This window comes from Capricornis sumatraensis, chromosome 22 (genome assembly GCF_032405125.1).
Source record: "Capricornis sumatraensis isolate serow.1 chromosome 22, serow.2, whole genome shotgun sequence".
Taxonomy (NCBI): Eukaryota; Metazoa; Chordata; class Mammalia; order Artiodactyla; family Bovidae; genus Capricornis; species Capricornis sumatraensis.
The window spans coordinates 16,114,758-16,120,757 of record NC_091090.1 but is presented as its reverse complement, the minus strand read 5'-3'; positions in this window follow the sequence as shown (position 1 = coordinate 16,120,757).

The following is a 6,000-nucleotide window of genomic DNA, read 5'->3' as shown; positions in this document are numbered from 1 at the left end:
ACCAGGAGCTGACTGTGGCTCAGATCATGAACTCCTTATTACCAAATTCAGACTCAAATTGAAGACAACAGGGAAAACCACTAGACCATTCAGGTATGACCTAAATCAAATCCCTTATGATTATACAGTGGAAGTGAGAAATAGATTTAAGGGCCTAGATCTGATAGATAGAGTGCCTGATGAACTACGGAATGAGGTTCGTGACATTGTACAGGAGACAGGGATCAAGACCATCCCCATGGAAAAGAAATGCAAAAAACCAAAATGGCTATCTGGGGAGGCCTTACAAATAGCTGTGAAAAGAAGAGAGGCGAAAAGCAAAGAAAAAAGGAAAGATATAAGCATCTGAATGCAGAGTTCCAAAGAATAGCAAGAAGATATAAGAAAGCCTTCTTCAGTGATCAATGCAAAGAAATAGAGGAAAGCAACAGAATGGGAAAGACTAGAGATCTCTTCAAGAAAATTAGAGATACCAAGGGAACATTTCATGCAAAGATGGGCTCAATAAAGGACAGAAATGGTGTGGACCTAACAGAAGCAGAAGATATTAAGAAGAGGTGGCAAGAATACACAGAAGAACTGTACAAAAAGGATCTTCACGACCCGGATAATCACAATGGTGTGATCACTTACCTAGAGCCAGACATCCTGGAATGTGAAGTCAAGTGGGCCTTAGAAAGCATCACTACAAACAAAGCTAGTGGAGGTGATGGAATTCCAGTTGAGCTGTTTCAAATCCTGAAAGATGCTGCTGTGAAAGTGCTGCACTCAATATGCCAGCAAATTTGGAAAACTCAGCAGTGGCCACAGGACTGGAAAAGGTGTTTTCATTCCAATTCCAAAGAAAGGCAATGCCAAAGAATGCTCCAACTACTGTACAATTGCACTCATCTCACACACTAGTAAAGTAATGCTCAAAATTCTCCAAGCCAGGCTTCAGCAATGCATGAACTGTGAACTTCCTGATGTTTAAGCTGGCTTTAGAAAAGGCAGAGGAACCAGAGATCAAATTGCCAACATCCGCTGGATCATGGAAAAAGCAAGAGAGTTCCAGAAAAACATCTATTTCTGCTGTATTGACTATGCCAAAGCCTTTGACTGTGTGGATCACAATCAACTGTGGATAATTCTGAAAGAGATGGGAATACCAGACCACCTGACCTGCCTCTTAAGAAAAATGTATGCAGGTCAGGAAGCAACAGTTAGAACTGGACATGGAATAACAGACTGGTTCCAAATAGGAAAAGGAGTACGTCAAGGCTGTATATTGTCACCCTGCTTATTTAACTTCTATGCAGAGTACATCATGAGAAACGCTGGACTGGAAGAAGCACAAGCTGGAATCAAGATTGCCGGGAGAAATAGCAATAACCTCAGATATGCAGATGACACCACCCTTATGGCAGAAAGTGAAGAGGAACTAAAAAGCCTCTTGATGAAAGTGAAAGAGGAGAGTGAAAAAGTTGGCTTAAAGCTCAACATTCAGAAAATGAAGATCATGGCATCTGGTCCCATCACTCCACGGAAAATAGGTGGAGAAACAGTGGAAACAGTGTCAGATTTTATTTTTCTGGGCTCCAAAATCACTGCAGATGGTGACTGCAGCCATGAAATAAAAAGACGCTTGCTCCTTGGAAGAAAAGTTATGACCAACCTAGATAGCATATTCAAAAGCAGAGACATTACTTTGCCGACTAAGGTCCATCTAGTCAAGGCTATGGTTTTTCCTGTGGTCATGTATGGATGTGAGAGTTGGACTGTGAAGAAGGCTGAGTGCCGAAGAATTGATACTTTTGAGCTGCAGTGTTGGAGAAGACTCTTGAGAGTCCCTTGGACTGCAAGGAGATCCAACCAGTCCATTCTGAAGGAGATCAACCCTGGGATTTCTTTGGAAGGAATGATGCTAAAGCTGAAGCTCCAGTACTTTGGCCACCTCATGCGAAGAGTTGACTCATTGGAAAATGATGCTGGGAGGGATTGGGGGCAGGAGGAGGAGGGGACGACAGAGGATGAGATAGCTGGATGGCATCACTGACTCGACGGATGTTAGTCTGAGTGAACTCCAGGAGTTGGTGATGGACAGGGAGGCCTGGCATGCTGTGATTCATGGGGTCGCAAAGAATTGGACACGACTGAGCGACTGAACTGAACTGAACTGAAAAGAATGGAGTGTAAGTGATTGCCTTTTGTTCTGTGTTTTTTCGTGAGGCCAAAGTGACAGCAAAAGTGAAGTCGCTCAGTCGTGTCCAACTCTTTGCCACCCTGAGGACTGTAGCCCACCAAGCTCCTCCATCCATGGGATTCTCCAGGCAAGAATAGTGGAGTGGATTGCCATTTCCTTCTTCAATTCCTTGGTAAACCAAAGGCTACTACAGCATGGTAGTGAGGTGTGTGGAGTCTGGAGCCAAGTTGTCTGGGTTCAAATCCCAGTTCTGCTACTTATTAGATGTGAGATTATGAGTAAGTCACTTGACCTCTCCAAGCCTCACATTCCCCATTTATAAGATGAGGGTTATGAAAACGATAGCATTAAACTTACAGGGTTGTTGTGAGAATTGAATTGTTTTTGGCTGTGCCTCTTGCAGTGGAAGTGTGGAGTCTTAACCCCTGGACCACCAGGGAAGTCCCAGATTTGATTTGGTTAATACCCGTAAGATAATTATGCTTGGTACAGAGTAAGTACCAATAATTGTTAACTGTTGCTGTTGAAGACGGGCTTCCCAGGTGACTCACTGGTAAAGAATCTGCCTGCCAATGCTGGAGATGCAAGAGACTCAGGTTTGATCCCTGCGTTAGGAAGTTCCTCTGGAGAAGGAAATGGCAGCCCTCTCCGGTATTGTTGCCTGGGAAATCCCATGGGCAGAGGAGCCTGGTGGGCTGCCGTCTTTGGGGTCGCAAAGAGTTGAACATGATTGAGCCACAGAAGAATGGTCAGTTTCTGCAGAACCCACCCCCTGCAGGTAAAAACTTTATCTCCCTACACCTTTTCTATGCTCCCTTGTCCAGACATGAAAACAAGATGTTTTCTTCTAATTGGCAAGTTATAACATAGAAATCCAATCAATTTTAGGCTCTTTTATTACCCATCTCCAGCATGACAGGTTTTTTAAATGTCTAAACCAGAGTTCCCTCTGTGAGCAGGGGTTGATCCATTTTGGGGGCATAGCTCTGCCAACTGATTTGAAGCATGCTTCTCCCTTGAGAGGTTCAGTAAGGGTGAGGTGGGACTTTTTCATTGCGTTTTCAAAAGATAGAGTGGAGAAGAAAGGTGTCTTGATGTAGCATCTGAAGTGAGGTCCTGTGTTTCTCTTTAAGGACTCTCTCTCCTCTAGTCAAGGCTCTGGTTTTTCCAGTGGTCATGTATGGGTGTGAGAGTTGGACTGTGAAGAAGGCTGATCGCCGAAGAATTGATGCTTTTGAACTGTGGTGTTGGAGAAGACTCTTGAGAGTCCCTTGGACTGCAAGGAGATCCAACCAGTCCATTCTGAAGGAGATCAGCCCTGGGATTTCTTTGGAAGGAATGATGCTAAAGCTGAAACTCCAGTACTCTGGCCACCTCATGCGAAGAGTTGACTCATTGGAAAAGACTCCGATGTTTGGAGGGATTGGAGGCAGGAGAAGGGGACGACAGAGGATGAGATGGCTGGATGGCATCACGGACTCGATGTACGTGAATCTGAGTGAACTCCAGGAGTTGGTGATGGACAGGGAGGCCTGGCGTGCTGCGATTCATGGGGTCACAAAGAGTCGGACATGACTGAGTGACTGAACTGAACGGAACCTTGAGATCACAGGTCAATTTTTCAATAGACTGCTACATTTAGTCACCTTGGGGATGGGGTGAGCAGTGAATGCACAGCTGGGTCTCCTAGACTTGGGGAAATTCAGGGTGAGTGACTGTTGGAGAGATAAGGCCCCAGATGGGGTGATTCAGCCTTTGTCTCTGGGGGTAGGGGGGCAGGGGTGGAGAGGTGGGGCTGACAGCTCTACATTCTCTTTCATTCTACTTTTTTCTTATTCATTTATCCTCCCATCATCTCTTCTCTGCCCATCTCAAAAATGGAAGACTCAAGTGCTGAAAGAATCAAGGAAAGATGTCTTTTATTTTTGAAAGGAAACTTTTTAGAAAACCTGAAGTAGGCGAGGGGAAAGGGACCATCTGCGTTGGATGGCTTGTTTATTAAGTGCTATTTTATGTAAACACGGGGTTTCAAGTATAGTTATATTTCTGAAACCTTTAATCAAGTTTATTATATTTTGGAAGTACTCAGGAGTCATTGAATTTATTATATTCTGCAGTTATCTGTAATCAGTAATTAGGGTGGATGATTTGGAGGTACTTGAAATTAGTACTGTAGGAAATGAACTTCTTCCTTTTTTGTTGGGGCCCTGGCTGTTTCTTTAAGCATCTACAACCTGGTTCAAATATTTATTACCCATCTGATTCTATTAAAGGGGAGTGAGGAGGTAGTCAAGAGAGAAGGAAAGAAGGCAGTGAGAATCAGGTATCAATAATTACTGCCTTGTTTTCCTCTCATTGCAGAGTTGGCTTCAGACTGTTTATTTTTGGAAGTAATACATGGTATCAAGCATCTAATATAAAATCAGGCCTGGGATGACTTACAGTTGAATCAGATCACTGTAAGTTGGCTATGCTGGGACTACAAAAATCACAAAGACTCGTAACTTAGTGCACCTTTGTCCAGGGTTGGGGAAAATGGGCAAGAGTGGGGCTGTTCATCATTTGCAGAAGCTTGAGTTCTACAAACCAAGGTAATAATGCAATTTTCATCACATGTTTTTGGACTCATAAATTTATTGCACTCTCAGCTCTAGTATTTATTATTCAGGACTTATTGAAATGTGGTTACATTTATTACAGCTAGTAGCAGACTTCTCTATTTCCATAATATTTGGAGTTGTGTTTTTCAAACAGGTTAACACTCAGTAATGAATCTTTTAAAACTAAGTATTAACTAAAGATTATGGCATCCAGCCCCATTACTTCATGGCCAAGTAGAGGGGGAAAAGATGGACGTAGTGACAGATTTCCTCTTCTTGGGTTCTAAAATCACTGTGGATGGTGACTGCAGCCATGAAATCAGAAGACGATTGCTTCTTGGCAGGAAAGCTATGACAAACCTAGACAGAGTGTTGAAAAGTAAAGACATTACTCTGCCGACAAAGATCCACACAGTCAAGGCTATGGTCTTCCCAGTGGTCATGTGTTGTTGTGAAAGCTGGACCTCAAAGAAGGCAGAGCGCCAAAGAATTCATGCCTTTGAACTGTGGTGCTGGAGAAGACTCCTGTCCCTTGGACAGCAAGGTCAAACCAGTCAATCTTGAGGGAAATCAACCCTGGATACTCATTGGAAGGACTGATGCTGAAGCTCCAGTATTTTGGTCATCTGATGCAAACAGCTGACTCACTGGAAAAGTCCCTGAGGCTGGGAAGGATTGAGGGCAGAAGGTGAAAAGGGCATCAGAGGATGAGATGGCTGGATGGCATCACATGAACGGACATGAACTTGGGCAAACTTCGGGAGATGGTGAGAGACAAGGAGGCCTGGTGTGCTGTAGTCCATGGGGTTTCAAAGAGCCGGACCGGACTAGGTGACGGAACAACAAAGACTCTTGACCACTATTTTGGAAAAATGGAATACAATAGAACAGGTCAGAGGCTGTCACAAACTGTGAGGGCAGGTGCTGTTTGTGAAATGTTGCTCATATTTGTGTATTATCTATATGGGTCTTAACGTAAAATGTGTTGTCGGTTTTTTTTTTTTTTCCACTAAAGGTTGGAAGGTTTTTTGGTTCTGGACAAGATGGAATAAGCCCACTGTAGTCTCTCTGCCAACAGTTACAACTAAATATTCTGGACAAAATACAACTACCTGAGAACTCTGCAAAGTAAACAAGCAGGCAAATTAGGGAGCTTGGAGAAGCTATCTGTATTGGATGTCTCAAAATTTTTTTCCTTTGTTCTTTCACAGCTTTGAC